This window comes from Tursiops truncatus, chromosome 7 (assembly GCF_011762595.2).
Source record: "Tursiops truncatus isolate mTurTru1 chromosome 7, mTurTru1.mat.Y, whole genome shotgun sequence".
Classification (NCBI taxonomy): Eukaryota; Metazoa; Chordata; class Mammalia; order Artiodactyla; family Delphinidae; genus Tursiops; species Tursiops truncatus.
Genome location: NC_047040.1, coordinates 15751840 through 15769180, shown reverse-complemented (window position 1 = coordinate 15769180; position 17341 = coordinate 15751840).

Below are 17341 nucleotides of genomic sequence, written 5' to 3'. Positions count from 1 at the left end.
CCCTCCTAGAATGTAATCTCCATGAAGGTAAGCATTTTGTTTTGCACCTCTCTACATCCCCAACTCCTAGACATGTGTCTGTCACATAGTAGACACTCAGTTAATGAATTTATACCACAGTGGCGAAAGCTGGTCACAACACAATCACTGTGATGTTTTGTAGACAGTTGGGAACCATCCTTATTTACTTATGATGTTTGCAATATAATGTTTGTTATATAGATGATGTTGTTATTATTCTTAAAACACTTTCAAAAGTGCCACTGAAATTTCTGGTGTTCAAAACAAACACAAAGGGTTTCTAAATCAATCTAAAATATCAAAGAAATTATTGAGCAAAAGAGTTAGACAACCTGATACGTTGAAAATAAATACATGTTAGATATACTGTGTTTTTACATCAACTTAATCAGTATTAAAAATATACTTTATTTTTTACATTCATGGGAATAGCCTGTGGAAATAAATGACCATTAATGGCCACCAATGAAAATCAGAGAAGCACTCGTAAGATTTATGAATGTTTTCAAGTCATGAAAAGGAAAAACGTCAGCTTTCAGCTCCTAGCTTTCCAGCGAAAGGATATAAAACAGCAGTGTAATTATGTCCCGCAGATGTTGTGCTAGTAAGTTTCCCGTTGCATATTAACTCAACTGGGTGCTGGGGGGCAGGGGGCAAGGAGGGAATTGATATATTCCCATATTCAGTGGTATTAGCTCATAAAGAAGGGTAAAACATGTTCTGCTACACTGCCTGTACTCCCAGAGTTCATTCCCAATGAAAGCAGAAACCCATGGTCTTTATAGCCAGAAATATAATAAGTGACAAATTCCTTCAAACTATTCACCATACCTGATTTGAACGTTTTTTCTTCTTTTTCTGTCCATAACTTAAAAGAACACAACCCAAAACATTCCATTACAGATGCCCCATGATGAATTAGTGGCATGTTAATAGTGACTTATAAAAAGAGAGAAAGCCATTATAAGTTATGCTGCTTCTTGAAAATTCTTTTGCAAATAAATCAGCTTTTTAGAAAGTCGGTCTTTTTTCTGCATTTAGGCAATCATTTGGCTTTTCAGGCTGGAATTAGCTGCATAAGGTGTCTACGTTCCCCCTGCGATAGGAGCCTTCTACAAGTATTTAGCACACTATCCTTGTTTCAGTGTTCAAAGAAGACTTTCGTCTTCAAAGTAATACTTCTCCGCCATGGAAGGGTCACATTCTTGTTTCAATGCTCACTCTCATTGAACTCCTGGTAAAGATCTTTCTTTGAAATGGCTTTCTTGGAGCAACTATAACCCAAAAAGACAGTTAACGCCAGGAAAGAGTAAAACAACATGACAAAGAAAATGAAGAAATAGGCATTGTCATATGGTTTGGATTTTGGATTTTTTTCTCTTCTGTAGCATTTTTTACTTCGCTTTCCAGTGTTCTTTCCAGTAGTTGAAAAACACTGAGAGATGCAAGAATCCAGTTCTCTTGATTCATGCTGTAGCTTTTCTCAAAAATGAAAAATGGTAACATCAACTTGAGATCAAACTAGTATCCTGTACGTTTACTCCTTGGAAGGTAGCAACTTCCCTACTTGCTGAACTCTGGCTGATTGACTGTGGATGACTTGCCCTAAAACCCTAAGTACACTGAAAAGAAATCTCAGTTTTAAAACTGAAACTAAAATGCACTTACAGACTGAATACAAATGTAAATATTCATTGCAACTTTAATTAAAACAAGTTTTACCGTTAGGGTAACATGCAGACTTGACTTCCCTTTTTTTCCCAAGAAAAATAAATTGAAGTGGAAAAGGACACATCGGTTTTCTATATAGTTCTTTCAAACAAAAATCTGAGTCATACTTTTTATTTCATACATTTGCCCTTGAAAAAAATAAGAGATAGAAAAAGCAAATTCTAAAATCTTCAGGATAGACTCAAAATTTAATATTTTCACTTCAGTTCCTATACAAACAAAACCATGTTCTAACTTCACTCCCAAGAAAAGGAAATGCTTTCATAAATTTCTAAGAAAATGAAATCCTTAACTGTCCTGAGCAAGGCAACCGCACGAGGACGTTTCAGATGTCTTTTTGGTGTGGTTTGTCCTAGATCAAGTCCCCTTGCTTGATATTAGTGACCTGGGCTTCTGTGGACACTAACTTCCTATTGTGTTTCACCAGCACACAGCCACCTAAAGTAAATTGTTGTTTTACAAAGTAGTGAAACCCAATCTCAGCTACAAACATGCTCAAACACACACAAACCTTCCATCTCTGGACAAACGACAATCCCAGCTGTTTCTGCCTGGGATCTAAATTCTCGTGGCCAAGCACGCCCCCTTTGAAGTGGAGAGCACCTCTGCCGACCTGCATTTTGCAAACTTTGCACTGTTTCTCTAAGCCTGACCCCTGAACTGATTGTCTGATGACTAATTCACATGCTAAGCTCGCGGTATATCAGTATCACTGGCCTGCCTGCGTTTGTCATTAAGGGTTTGTAGTGAAAAGAAAGATGAAAGAGAAAGGTGTAATATTAGACCAGCAGCCAAACATCTTATGAGTGTGTTTTGAAAATGTGACTTATAAGAGAAATAGGCAACTCATTTTAAATAAGTCTTTCAAGTTAGGTAGAAGGCCTGTATATTTTTATTTGTAACTTCCCAAACCTTCATTCCTTTCTTTCCAAACTATTGGCTACTGTTAAAAGTATACCTTATACATGAACAACTTCACCGCTCTGTGAGTTTCAAAATTGCATAAGAAAGTAAAGATTAGTTCAACAGTGCTTGCATCTGAAACTAAACTGCCTTTCTGCTACCATCGTTGTCGCCAACATAGTCTAACAGAAATTAAAAATGTATATAGGTGCTCCTGATTGAAAAAGCTAAGTGGCTTGTTAAATCAATTACCAATTTTTCTGAGCTGTTAGGAACACGTATATACAGAAGATGAAAAATCTAAAGCATTTTAACTTTTTGTCACAAAAAATAATTTCACTGAGCATCATTTTGTCCACAAGATGTATGTGCTATAAATACTGTGAAAGATAGTCTGTTGGGACAGCTTGGCAAGTGCTGCAATGAAATTCTTTAGAGAAATAGTAGGGCCTCTAACTGTGGATAATGGCTCTTTGAACACCCTTTAAAGACCCATTTCCATAGACTGGACCAATTCTTTGAAAGGAATACATAACGAGAAGTCAAATAAAAGGGGTGGGGCAAAATGAGAAGATTAAAAAGAGTAAAAGATTAAAAGAGAGAAAGAATATAAGGAAAATTCAAAAGGAAAAAAGATCAAAAAGAGGATTAACCATGTTACTTGTTGTTTTTCAGAAATTAAAAAAGTATGGAGGATAAGGAATTTGTTTCCTTTTGGCCCAAGAAAAATGCCAATTATGGTAGCTAAACTGCCCGGATCACATATCAGCATGCTTTGGAAATGTGAGAAATGGATGGGAAATATAAACACGGAGCAATAGCTTACAGTTATGTTATGAATTAAGCCAGAAAAATATCAAGATTTAGTCACTGAATAAGCTGCCAAGGTCAATTTTCCCTGATGAACTTGAGTCAGATCAGAATAGAAGCGATAGCGCTGTAGTTGCATGTTCTGTGCCACAGCCCCACTGCCTTCTAGATTCAAATTCTCCGTTTTTTCATTTAAAAAAAACAAAAACCTCAGGCTAAGAGAACATAGTCAACAATAATGAAGTCATGAAATCCCTTTTCATTTCTTGATGTTTATTTGATCAGTGTCCTAGGCTCTGAGTTGAGATCTCTGATGTAGTGAAACCAGCTAGCCAACGCTGCCATGCACCATCATTTAATAATGGTCTTTGTAGATGACGACCTTTTCGCTTTTTTATGACATCATTTTGATATCAGGAATTAATCCTTTAAATTCACTTTAAAATATAGAAAGTGTTTCAGGATGTATATATTAATCAACTCGATAAAATTAATTGGAACATCTTAAAAAGCAGTATTTACTTCACCATTGAATATGTGTGTGTGTCAGACTATTTCGTTTATTTTAGTCCTGGTGAATTTACAGCACTTTTTGCATTATGTTTTTTCCGGTTCACATACTTCTTTGGGGTTTGGCTTTTTTGGTGGTTGTTGTTGCCTTTACTTCAGTTAACCTAAAACTAAAGGGCTTTTTTAACCACAAATTCTTTTAATTGCCAAATATTAATGGCTTGAAAAATACAAAAAAATAAATAAGAAGCTCTAAAAGATAAAGCAGAGAACTAGGAAATCATGAAAAAGAGCTAGAATGAAGAGAAAAAAATCAAAAACCTGTTCTATTACACTAATGACAAATGAATTCTAATAAAAATACAGATTTAGTGCTCCGCTGGTGGCGCAGTGGTTGAGAGTCTGCCTGCCGATGCAGGGGACACGGGTTCGTGCCCCGGTCCGGGAAGATCCCACATGCCGCGGAGCGGCTGGGTCCGTGAGCCATGGCCGCTGAGCCTGCGCGTCTGGAGCCTGTGCTCCGCAATGGGAGAGGCCCCAACAGTGAGAGGCCCGCGTACCAAAAAAAAAAAAAAAAACAGATTTAAATTCTAAACCATGTGGTGATTTATCTAAAAAACTGTCTATTGCATTAGGTACTCTAATGATACGGTTAATATAGTCTTTCTTAAACTCTCAGGGGTGTATATACCAGCAACACATTAAATGGGACTTTGAATAGCAGCAGCATCATCCCCTCCTCTTTTATGAACTATGTAAAATTTTTCCAAACTCCCCGATGTGTTTAGCTTCATTCAAAGTCCCCTTAAAGGCAGGTAGTACAGAATACAATCCAGAAAAGGGCATGAATTTTATATTAATTCCTCCCTTTGTCAGTGGTCAAAAGGAGCAGACTGCCTGCTTCTGAGGTGGGGGTCACTATAAACAAACAACTTAGGTCAGGAGCCACAACAGCTAATTTACCTCCCGTGGTCGCCATCTTGTGTGCACTTTGGTGGGACGGTTGGGGGTGGGCGTCATGAGTGAGCTAAGGCAAGAAGGGCGCTAGGTTGCTGAAGGGCTGGGAAGTTGACTGAAAATGAAATAGCTTACCACAGCAGTCCCACTTCTGGAAATCCATCCTGTAGAAGCAAAAGTGCCAACATGGAAAGAGATACAAATAGAGAGATAGAGACAGAGACAGGGACAGAGATAGAGATATATAAATAAGTTTACCCCAGCATATTTACTAGCAGGAAAAATCTGAATGTTGGTCCTTCCATCCGAAAATGGTGTAATGAATTAAGACAGATCCACCCTCTGCACCATTATGTAGCAACACAAAAAAATAAAGCACAATAAAATGCAAAAATCAAAATAAAAACAACTCCATGTGTGCCAATATAGGTTTATATATTTGTATAAGCATAAAGAATAAGTGGAGAGATACTGTTAATTTGGGGAGTTGGAGGGAGCTACACAGATTCTTAACTTTTTATACATGTGCCTCATTCTAGTTTGGTTATAAAAAGTATAGAATTTTATATACATATACTAATAAAGGATCTTAAGGAGAAAAAATACATGGGTTTTGCCCCGCATCCATTTTCTTTGGATCCTTTGCCCTAGAATCTGATTTTTTGAACCAACCTTTAGGCCACTGAAAGTGACAAAGAAAATGGGGAGAGGGTGTCTAAGTAGGTAAAGCAAACTGAAGTTGCAGAATATCTGGATGATCGATGTTTCAGCACGAATAAATATGAAGTGCAGAGGTCCCGAGGTAATGGGTGCTTGGAGTGCTAAGAAACAGCAAGGAAGCCAGTGTGGTTAGGGCTGAATAAACAAAAGGATTACAACAAAGGAAGCTGTAAAGGGATCCAGGAGCCAGATTATAAAATACGTTTGCGATTTTTTTTTTGCTGCAACTCAAAGTAAGAAAACCACTTTTGCATCACAAACCAGCACATGGTTGCATACATGTACACACACAGAGACAGACAGATCACAAACCACAGTTGAAAAACATTGATTGAATTTTATTCTAGGTGTGAGAAAACATCACTAGAAGATTTGATCTACGTTTAAAATAATCACTGTGGCTGCTGCGTGGAAAACAGACTTGGTGGGGCGGTAAGAGTGGAAACAAAGATCACATTTGGAGAGTACTGAGGTGGCTGTCTAGGTATTGAGAAAGAGCAATGACTACATTAAACTGTTAGCAACAGAAATATTAAGAGGTGATTGGATGTGAGAGAGATATATTTTTTTTTTTTTTTTTTTTTTTTTGCGGTACGCGGGCCTCTCACTGTTGGGGCCTCTCCCATTGCGGAGCACAGGCTCCAGACGCGCAGGCTCAGCGGCCATGGCTCACGGGCCCAGCCGCTCCGCGGCATGTGGGATCTTCCCGGACCGGGGCACGAACCCGTGTCCCCTGCATCGGCAGGCGGACTCTCAACCACTGTGCCACCAGGGAAGCCCGAGGTATATTTTTAAAGTCACTACAATGTGCCGATAATTTGGATGTGCAGCATGAAAGAAAAAGAAGAGTCAAAATGACTCCCAATTTGGGGGCATGATCAACTGGGTGAATAGTGATGCAACTTACTGAGACGAGGGGCAGCATGATTGAATCAGACTGTGACAGAAGGGGAATGGGGGGTTCTACTTGGGATACGTTAAGTTTGAAGTGAGAAGGACCATGTGGTTTGCTTTGGCTAATGAAATATGAGCGGAAGTGAAGTGCGTCACTGTTGAATATGTAAATTTGGGTGGCGTCGCGATCTAGATCTGGACGGCTAGCTAGTAAACAAAACGAAACAAAAGGAAGATTTTGAGGGCAGGATTTTTCAGACTGTTAATCTTGGCCATGAAATTAATGTAGGGATCAAGACCAGAACTATTTTCATGAACTGGAATAAAATGAAATTAATCGAATAGGACAGGACAGGATAAAACAAGATAGAGCTGAATCGAACCACATAGGATACGATAGAATAGATCAAAGGACACCACATGTACACTTGGCAAAAACCTGTAGCTATTGTGATGAGCCGTGTAAGAGAGACAGTTTGTAAGAAAAATGTAATGAATGCTTGTATCAGAAAACAGTGTTTTATCTTTTGCTCACCTGCATCTCATTTAACTTTCCAGTAGGTAATGATTTACCATAACAGGATAGTTAACATTGTACCTATTTTCAGTTAGGACATAGGAAGTCAGTAGAGAAAAATCCTGAGGTCATAACCTAATGCTAGACTTTCCCTCACTGACCCTTTTCTGCCTTGTTCTCTTTCTTTATAGCAGTTTATAAATTATATGAGATACATAATATTAAAAGGACTGAAGGGCCCAGTCACGACCACCCTTTCCATGGTTATTTCTGTGTGTACTCAAGGATCTTGATGATGGTGGCATTTTGCATGTTAATGTCCAAACCTCTATTTGTACTTGTGTGTCTTGGAAAATTTAAGATCTTAAAATTAATAGATCGCAGTTTCCTTTCTGTTCTTAAAGATTCAGGTTTTAGACAATAGAATAGAGAAAAAATGAGAGAATCTCCACGGCATCTATCCATTGGAGTGCTCACTAACTGTTACCTACTATTATAGTAAGATTCAGTACGAATAATCCCTTCAGTTCAAGCTCAGTGACTTGGAACACTCACCCACAAATTTTTATTGAAAGGCCATTAGGTTACAGGAAAATTACCCCATTTATTTCTCATGACAGTGCCGTAAGGGATGTGTTAATATCTCCATTTCATAGCTGAGAAAACCAAGACTTATGAGGCTTGGATGAGTTGCCTATTCAGCTAATCAGGGGGATTTAGGATTACAAACCAGATCTTTCCGAAGCCAAGCCAGGTTGGTTCTTATTACACTACACCACAGCAGCTTCATCGAAGTGTGCTCTTAGCATTGCTGTCAAAGGAGGAGATTGGAAACACCCTGCCATCAAAAAGGAAGTGGTTATGTAAAGTATGGTACATACAGCCATATGTATTAGTGGTACATACGGCCACTAATGCAGGAGAGCTATATGATATATAGACAAAGGTTTTTTTAAAATATATTATGTAGAAATAATCCAACAACCAAGAATAAAAGACAGAAGAGTGTTATTGAATATTCTTATTTGAGTACCAAAAAAGGGATGTATGCATACATCCATATACACACCACATGTATTTTCATATGAAGAGAAAATTTTGAGCATGATATACCAGAGCATGTTAGTAGTGGAGAGGCTGGAGAGAAGGACTGGGAATCTAGGCTAAGAAACAGAATTACTTTTCATCATTTACCAAGTGTGCTATTAACCCACATAGTCATCACAAGAGCTCTAGTCAGAATAATTCTAGATCTCTTTCTAAGCACAAGGTGGGAATGCATATCCTCCACCTTTTTGGACGTTAGGCTGTGTGGCTTGCTTTGGTCAGTAAAATGTGAACAGATATAAAATGTGTCTTGCCTGGGCAGAAGTTGTAAGAGCCAATGTTCAACTCATCTATTCCCTTCTGCTGTCCCAGCCTTGCTGAAAGCATGTGCAAAGATAAAACCTCCGTCAGCCAGGGTTCCTGAGTGACCACGATGAGCAGAGCTCATTGGACATGTAGAGAAAGTTAGAAGTAAATCTTCATCGTCTTAAGCCACTAAGATTGGAGGCTGTTTGTTATGGCAGTGTTGTCCTGGCTGACACGATATCAAAAGAAGTGCTGATGTAAAGAAAAACATAAACCTAGTAATTACGATAGAACTTTTTAGTATTTTTAGATGTTTAAGAGGGAAAAAAAAGATGTGTTTTAAAATATAAGTCAGTTCATTCATTAAATTAGGCAAATATTTATTGAGGACCAAATATATCCCAGGCCATTATAGGCGCAGGAGAAGTACCATTAAGTAGGACAGACAAGATCCCTACTGTCACAATTAACACACATAAGTGAGCAAGAAAGTATCAGGTAATGACGTGCCCTCTGATGAAAATAAGCTGCATAACGTTATTGAGAGGGAACGGGTGACTAGTTCGAGAGGTCAGAGAGGCCTCTGGGAAGAAATCACGTCAGCTGATGGCTGCCATTGTGATGATAGTTCTAAAACCACAAGGAAGTTTTCTTTTAAACGTCTTTGTAGTCTCCACATTTTTTCTATATTTCATTTCAAATCAGAATAACACCATAAAATAAATAAATAACAGTGAATAAAAGGATGGGGTGATAGAGCCTTCAGTTAGAAAACCCAGGAAGTCCAGCCTTCCTTGGGAAAGTGAAGGACCATATTCAGTTACACCTGCAGATGGAACTGATAGAGTCCTAAGTGGATGCAGAAGCCAATGTTGGCACCTCTGTAAGTGGAGGAGGCCACCAACTGAAAATTTATCCCATAAAACATCAATCAAGATAGCAGTAAAAGGGATGAAATGTGTATACACGTAAAAACAATTGAAAACATATCTGCCTAATTATATAGACAAAGATATCAAGATGAGTGCTGAAAGGGGATGAAAACCTAGGAGATGCAGAATCCCTGCTCCGATGGTACCCAACTCCAGGGCTAGTAACATGGCCTCAGGGACAAATGCCACCAATTACAAAAACATTAAAGAGTTAATAAAGCCCGTGAAGTGTTTCCAAAGAAAGGAGGATCTGAAAGAAGGAAGCCACAATTCTGCTTTTATCAGCAATTACGCCTTCATATTTTTGTATCAAGCTAACTTTATTAAATCATTCTGCAAAGGTCAAGTGGGATGTGTCTTTCCTGAACTATTTTCATATTTCATGACACAGACTGAGTAACTGGATAATATACACTGTATTTCCAAAGACTGAAAGACATTTATGCCCAAGTGCTGATTTCCTGTGGCGTGAGATTGGTCACTTAGACAATGGGGATTTATATGATGCTGTGTGTGTGTAGTAACTCAGCCAATTCCTTTTTTGTGCGTGAAAATCTTCCAGTTACCAGCTGTCAGAAATACAATTTAATTGCTTATCATTAGAATAATGAATTAATTCCAATTCATCTCTTCAGCAATAGGGCATCATATCCTCAGGTTGCCATAGTCAACACGTTTTCTTAAATGTAATAAATTACTTACAAGGCATAAGATCCATTTAGCTGCTAGGATAATAATTTATGAGATACCAAAGTTACCTCCCTCAAGATGTCTTCTTTTCCCTAATATTGGGGAAATGCTTATCAGTCCAAAAGAGGACCCCAATATTTAAATTTTTTTTTTTTTTTTTTTTTGCGGTACGCAGGCCTCTCACCATTGTGGCCTCTCCCGTTGCGGAGCACAGGTTCCGGACGCACAGGCTCAGCGGCCATGGCTCACGGGCCCAGCCGCTCCGCGGCATGTGGGATCTTCCCGGACCGGGGCACGAACCCGTGTCCCCTGCATCGGCAGGCGGACTCTCAACCACTGCGCCACCAGGGAAGCCCGATATTTAAATCTTTACAATCATTTTGAAAGTGACAATGAAACAACAGTGCACTATATTTATATAGTATCCTTTGTCCAAAATTTTTTAAACTTTTCACGAATAGCTCGTCTTTCTTTTAGCACCGCTAACAAGTAGACATTGTCTGCTGTGTTATCCTCGGTGCAAAGAGGCTAAGAAAACCAAACTATTAACCATGGTTATGTTTGGGTCGTGTCTCTTTAGATGAATTTTTGTTTGTTTGTTTTAATCTTTCTAGTTTTCTATGGTTTCTAATTTTTCTTTAATGGACCTTTAGTATTTTTACAATGAAAACAGAATTTTTAATGTTGTGAAGTAAATACTAACAGACATCACTACCCTTATAATAGACCCCATAGGGCAAGGATTAACATCTCTTCTCTGTCTTACTTTCACCAACCCATTGACCTCTATGCAGCACACACGTCTTCATTAAGAAGTAGAGATCAGGGTTTCCCTGGTGGCCCAGTGGTTAAGAATCCACCTGCCAATGCAGGGGACACGGGTTCGAGCCCTTGTCCGGGAAGATCCCACATGCCGCGCAGCAACTAACCCATTACATGCACCACAGCTACTGAGCCTGCGTTCTAGAGCCCACAAGCCACAGCTATTGAGCCCGTGCACCACAACTACTGAAGCCCGCGCGCCTAGAGCCTGTGCTGCGCAACAAGAGAAGACACCGCAATGAGAAGCCTGCGCACCGCAACGAAGAGTAGCCCCCGCTCGCGGCAACTAGACAAAGCCCGCGCGCAACAATGAAGACCCAGCACAGCCAAAAATAAATAAATAATATTTTTTTAATTAAAAAAAAAAAAAAAAAAGAAGGAGAGTATCAGGTCCTTTATCTACTCCCAGTGGGGAGGGAAAGAAAAATGAATGTTTCTTGAAGTTCACAATATGCACCAAACCTGTGTTAAGACACATAAAATTAACTCAGTTAATCTCACCACCCTATGAATTATTACTCACTTAATTTTGAAAATGGCAGCTCAGAGAAAGCACTGCCTGGAGAGCATAAGTAAATAATCATAGGAGATTGAATGAGGATCCACATCTGAGTGATTCCACAGCCATCCTCCCTCCAGGAAGACACACGCAGGTCAAGTCTCATCATGTTACTGCCCAGGATTTCCACTCCTGTCTCCCTCCAACACAACCTTCACGGAGGAAGGAAATTAGATAATGTCCCTCCTCTGCTTGAAAGTCCTCAGTCACTTCCCCTTGCATAGAGAATCAAATCCAAGCTCCTTACTGTGGCCTACAGGGGGCCGGGCATGACCCAGCCCAGGCCAGCCTCATCTTATGCCACAGTCCGCCTCTGCAAAACAGATGCAAGGACGTAATGTCAGTACCTCAAACAAGCAAAGCTCTTTCTCAGATCCAGGCCATCACACATTCTATTCCTTCTGCTTAGAAAACTTCTCTGTTCACTTCCCAAGACTCATTTTTTCTCATTCCCTGCCAGACCTTCCTTAAAGACTCAATCTAGGTAGGTCCCATGAATCTCTCTTTGCATCTCATTCTGTTCCTTTCCAACATTCAGCACTATTTCTAATTATACGTTTGCTTCTTTACTCATGTAGATCTATCTTCCCTACATGAGCTTCCAAAGTCAGGAACCAAGTCTATTTGTTGAACAAAACATCAAAGACACTAAAACAATTTCTGGCTAGCAGAAGATTCTCAAAAAGGTGTTTACCAAATAAATGAATAAAAGGGTTGGAACTCAGTTCTCAATGACTCCCAATTCACATTCTAATTGTTAACATAATATTGAGTATCTGCCTCACTCTCATCTTCAGGAGGGTGATGGAACACAGTTCTTCCTTCCCTCCCCATCTACACCCTGGATTTCACTGGTTTCAACTGATCCGAGGACATGACTGCAAGAAAACTGAACGAAGTTGGGCCTCTTTCAGCAAAGAAGACATATAGGAATCACCATTTAGGTAGTCAAACACTAGACCACCTCCTGCCCTGGACCATGAGGTTAAAAGCCCCCGGACTTGTGCCTGCAAAAATCTACTCACACTTTCTCCCCCTACAAATACACATTCCTATAAAATCCAAACCAAAGAGAACTAGAAATGGTCCTCTCCAAAAAGTTCCTGATATCCCCAGTAACTGCTCCCCCAGCGCCGTCATACGCTGTTAGGAATCGGTCTCGCAGTGAGACATTCCTCTGTGTGTCAGCACAGGGGGTGGGGTGTTGGAGACCACTGCCTCAGACTGACCCTTACTGTACTTCCTTTGCGTCTTAGAAACGTACCTGTTTCCATGACAAAAGTTGCCTTGATAAACAAGCCATCATCAGTAAGGATTCTTTGGAGCAGAGGTCAGGTTATTATTTTGTTTGTGACTTCAATCCCATTATTTTGGGAACTCTCCGGGGTAAGAGAGAATCATTTAAAAACTATGGCTATGTATGGCAAAGAAAAAAAGAAACTATGAATACATCTGCTCAATAAATTATATTCACATAGAAGAGCTATTTTTTGACTTCTCCATTCATGGTCATTAAAAATAATTCCTCCATTATTTTAGTAACTGGGATAGGTTAATGTGCGAGTTTAAAAGCCCAGGAGTACGTTTTACAGTCTGCACGTTATGAACAATGTGATTAAATAATAATATTAATAGCTAAAATTTGTTGATTGCCCACCTTTACCCAGGCATATGCAAGATAACATTTAACCCTCAAGAGAGTCCAATAAGGAAACCATCACCATTTTTCTTTCTTTACAGTATCTCAAATTAGTTTAGAGAAATAGATGACTTATCAGGTAGTACAAATTTTTAAACTGCCCATGGAGAATTTAAAACCTAGGTCTAGAGTCCTTAAAATCTATAGCATTAGGCTACACTGCCTTCAGAAAATTACTTTCAGAGCAATATATCATTCTTAAGGATGTGACGATGTAAAGTCGTGGGAAGAGGGTTGTCTCAGAAGAATGTCCCCTACCCTTTGTAACTCTGTCAAGTCCAGGAGCTTGGGGTCCATTTTCAACATCTCTCTTGAATCCCTAGGCAGAGATGATGTCATCTCTTCTCTGGTGTGCAGTGAATCCTACCTCGGTTCTTGTCCCCAGCACCAAACTGCAGCTCTCCAAAATGATCTTTCCAACAGTGTGTGTCAGGTTGTGTTTCTCCCTCCTTTAAAACCTTAGTCTAGCAGCCTCATAGGTGCTTAGGAGGAAACTCTTACAATGGCCTTCAAGGTCCTGCAAGACTCAGCCCCTTCCATCCCCTCCAGTAGCCTTTCCACCACTCACACCTAGCTGGTGACGCTGCAATCCCCCCAAAAGAATCAATCCAGTCTCCAGTCCACTCAATCCCTTTGCGTGAGCCACGAAGCACAGCTACAAGAAGTCTTCCTGCCCTCTCCCGGGTGCTCAAGGCTGCTCCACAGCCTCTCCGTGTCCCAAGACAGATCCCTCACTGCTCCCCTGAGGCCATTTTAAATGCTTGTCCCCTTCCGTTGCGCTCAGCTCCAGAGAAAACAGAGGCAGCAGAGGTGGCCTCGTGCAACTTCATGGCCTCCTCACCCACCTGCCAATACGTATGTCTGTGTTCTTCCTTACTTCCCTTACTAACATAGAAAATGTTTTAAAAGCTGCTCATTTTCCTGGATAAAGCCAGTCCCTCCAAATACTTGCTTCATCTTATTCCCTTCCAACTACAATTCACACATCCTTCAGGTTGAGTTCCTTCTTCAGAAGAGCACGTTAGGACAGTTTGAGTCACTCTTCACTCATTTACTTATTCAACAGGCAGGCACTGAGTACTCATTTTGGGTCACACGTGGGACTAGATACTTGGGTTGCAATGGTCAGCAATACCAAAGAGTAGGTCTATGAAAAAGACAGAACTAACGTATATCACTGGCATTTGGCAACAACCCTAAATTGCGTCCTTTATTCCTATAGTCTCACGTATCATCTAACACTGATTCCAAATCCACAAGTCCTTGTCCAGGGCTGAGGCTCGTCTCTGGATCTCTTTGCATAAATACTGCCACTTGTCACTTGTTCTCCTTCTTGATGTTTGACACCAGCTCTCCTTACCCATAAGTGATTAAACACCAAAACATCATTTACTCAGAAAGGTTGAGGCCCTACTCTTCACCCCCCAAAATAGATTTCCTTCTATAGAGATCTCGGTTCTGGTTCCATGTGGCAATTACGTAGTTTGAGGAGGGATTCTTCCATGGCAGGTCCACACAAAGGGCATTAATTAATCCATCCCTCCCCCATTTAAGTCTCTTTCTGAACTCACAACCATAAGCCAGTGACCTGGTCCATTACACTGGTTCCATTTGCCAGTGCTAATGAAGATCCCTCCTAACATGGAACGGTTCCCCAAGTATCCAATGTGTGTGAAAACGCATTTCCAAACTGGGCTAGTTAAAATCCTAAATCAATATGTTTGTTTCCATCACAGATGTAAAATATACCTATTTCTAGGAAAATTGCTGTCAAGGTATGACTCAGCAGCTGACATTCGTACATCCACTATTTAATAATTTTAAGCTCTCATTTTCAGTTTTTACATTTAAAGTTTTCAAATTAAATTCTATACGTACACGAACAAAAGGGAACCCCTTCACACACAATCAGGTTTGAACACAGTTGAATGCCAAAGAGTTCAAAGTCCTGAGGGCTGCCTGTTCCAGGGGATTAGAGTAGGGACCCCGACTAGGGTTAGGACTGGGGAAGTCAGATCCCCACTCCCCTGGAGATGGACTAGATACCCAAAAGAAAGTCAGGCGAAAAAATGATCTACAGAGAGTTTCAACGTAAGAAATATGATCAGAGCAACAGATCTCAGAGACAGGTAGAAATAAGAGAAGGGTATAAAGAAGTATATCAAAAAGAGGTATGAGCCACACATGGCAAGTTCTGAGATCAGGAGGGGAGGGAAAGTGATATGTAAGATCAGTTTCTACTGAGTAATCCCACATCCTGGTAGCATTTCTCTCATGTGTTGAGAGTGAATGATTTTTCTTTTAAATGCCTGCTTTCAACTTGAGTTTGGCGTGCGGACAGGTTGACATAATGAAGTGAGTACCACAAGGAGGATTTGCAGAGGTAAAGTAATGAGCTCCACCGTCAGGCTGAACAGAAGTCAAAGCCTGCTTCTGCTATTTCTGACAGGGTGTGACCTTGCCCAAACTAATGAACAACTCTGGACCTCAGTCTATTTAGCTGTAAATTGGGGCTAATAATGTCCAGCTCACAGGATTTTGTGAAGATTAAGCAAGATAACAAGAGTAAAAACTCAGTACGGATTACCTTCCTTTCCTCTTCTTATTTTTGGAATAGATGATTGTCAGAAAAGGGGCAACATATTTGACTAGAAGGATGAGTGTATTGCTAAAAAGACCTTAAGGCATTGAAAGAATTTGGACATTTTTATCTACTGCACTTCGAGTCCTTGGAGTTTTTAAAAGATGAGCTTGGGGCTTCCCTGGTGGCACAGTGGTTGAGAGTCCGCCTGCCGATGCAGGGGACACGGGTTCATGCCGCAAAGTGGCTGGGCCCGTGAGCCGTGGCCGCTGAGCCTGTGCGTCCGGAGCCTGTGCTCCGCAACGGGAGAGGCTACAACAGTGAGAGGCCCGCGTACCGCAAAAAAAAAAAAAAAAAAAAAAAAGATGAGCTCAGGTGCTTTAGATCAGTGCTGAACAATAGAACTTTCCATGATGATGGGAATGTTCTCTATCACTGCCCAATATGGTAGCTTCTGGCCACATGTGACCTTTGCACACTGGGGATGTGGCTAGTGCAACTAGGATCTGACTTTTAAATTTTATTTACTTTCAATAACTTATTTAAGTAGCCATACATGACTAGTTGCTACAAATTAGATGGAACTCCTTTATTATAAGGTTCTCTCATACCAGTCTGGGAAAGCAGAGAGAGTTTAAGCTCACAGGCTCTGAAATTGGACCCCCTGGGTTCAAATCCCAGCTCTGCCGTTGGGTGACCTCTCGTAAAAGAAGTATGCTAACGACATCACCTGCCTCATAGAAGATGTTGGGAGGAATAAACGAGGTAATACAAGTAAGACCTTCAAAGAGTATCACAATCATTTCCCCAATCAAGTGTCCTCTTGCTTTACTGTAGCCATGTATGTGCTTCTCTGTCTTACCCACGACATTAGAATCACCGCTGTAACACCAGGGCCAAGCCCCATGCCTGGCACATTTAGACTCTCATTAAGTAAGTGTTGAAGGAACACAGGGAGGGAAAAGAAGAGGAAAGGGAGGAGAGAGGATGGGAGGAAAGGAGGAAGGGAGAGGCGGAAGGAGAATGAATAAAATAGGCAGTAATGCCTTTTCATGAAGCGTAAAGAAAGCTTCTAACACAAAATAACAAAATATGAGAGCTTTCAATAAAAACCTCAGTGGGTATGACTGTCGGCGCTGAAGATGGAAGTGAGTACTCTGAGGGAAAACACGCTTCCCAGGGACAGTGAAGAGAGCTGACAGCTCTGAGAGAACCGGGAGAGAGGAAGGTGGGCTTGAGGGGTTTTTCTAGATTCCACATCTATGAAAACACAAGCTTCAATCCTTAAATGTACGTTCAACCAAGCTTCTTCATGAGAACACAAGTGTGGGTTGTGTAACCTTATTCATCCATGGGACAGTCTAATCTAAAAGGCCAATAAAAATTAATTTTAAAAATATGTATATATAGTTGTGAGGCAAATTTTGTTATATTAATATTACTGAGTTATGCAGATGAACAAGGTGAACATGAGGTTGATTTGGTCATTGGAACATCCTGATAATTGGTGGATGAATTTTGAGATTGTCTTTCCTTCTTATTCCAGAATAACCTTTTGTGATAATGATAAAGTATATACCAATATTTGATGGAGAATTATTTCTAGGTAAAGAAATAAAAGAAATTTAATATTTAAAAAAAT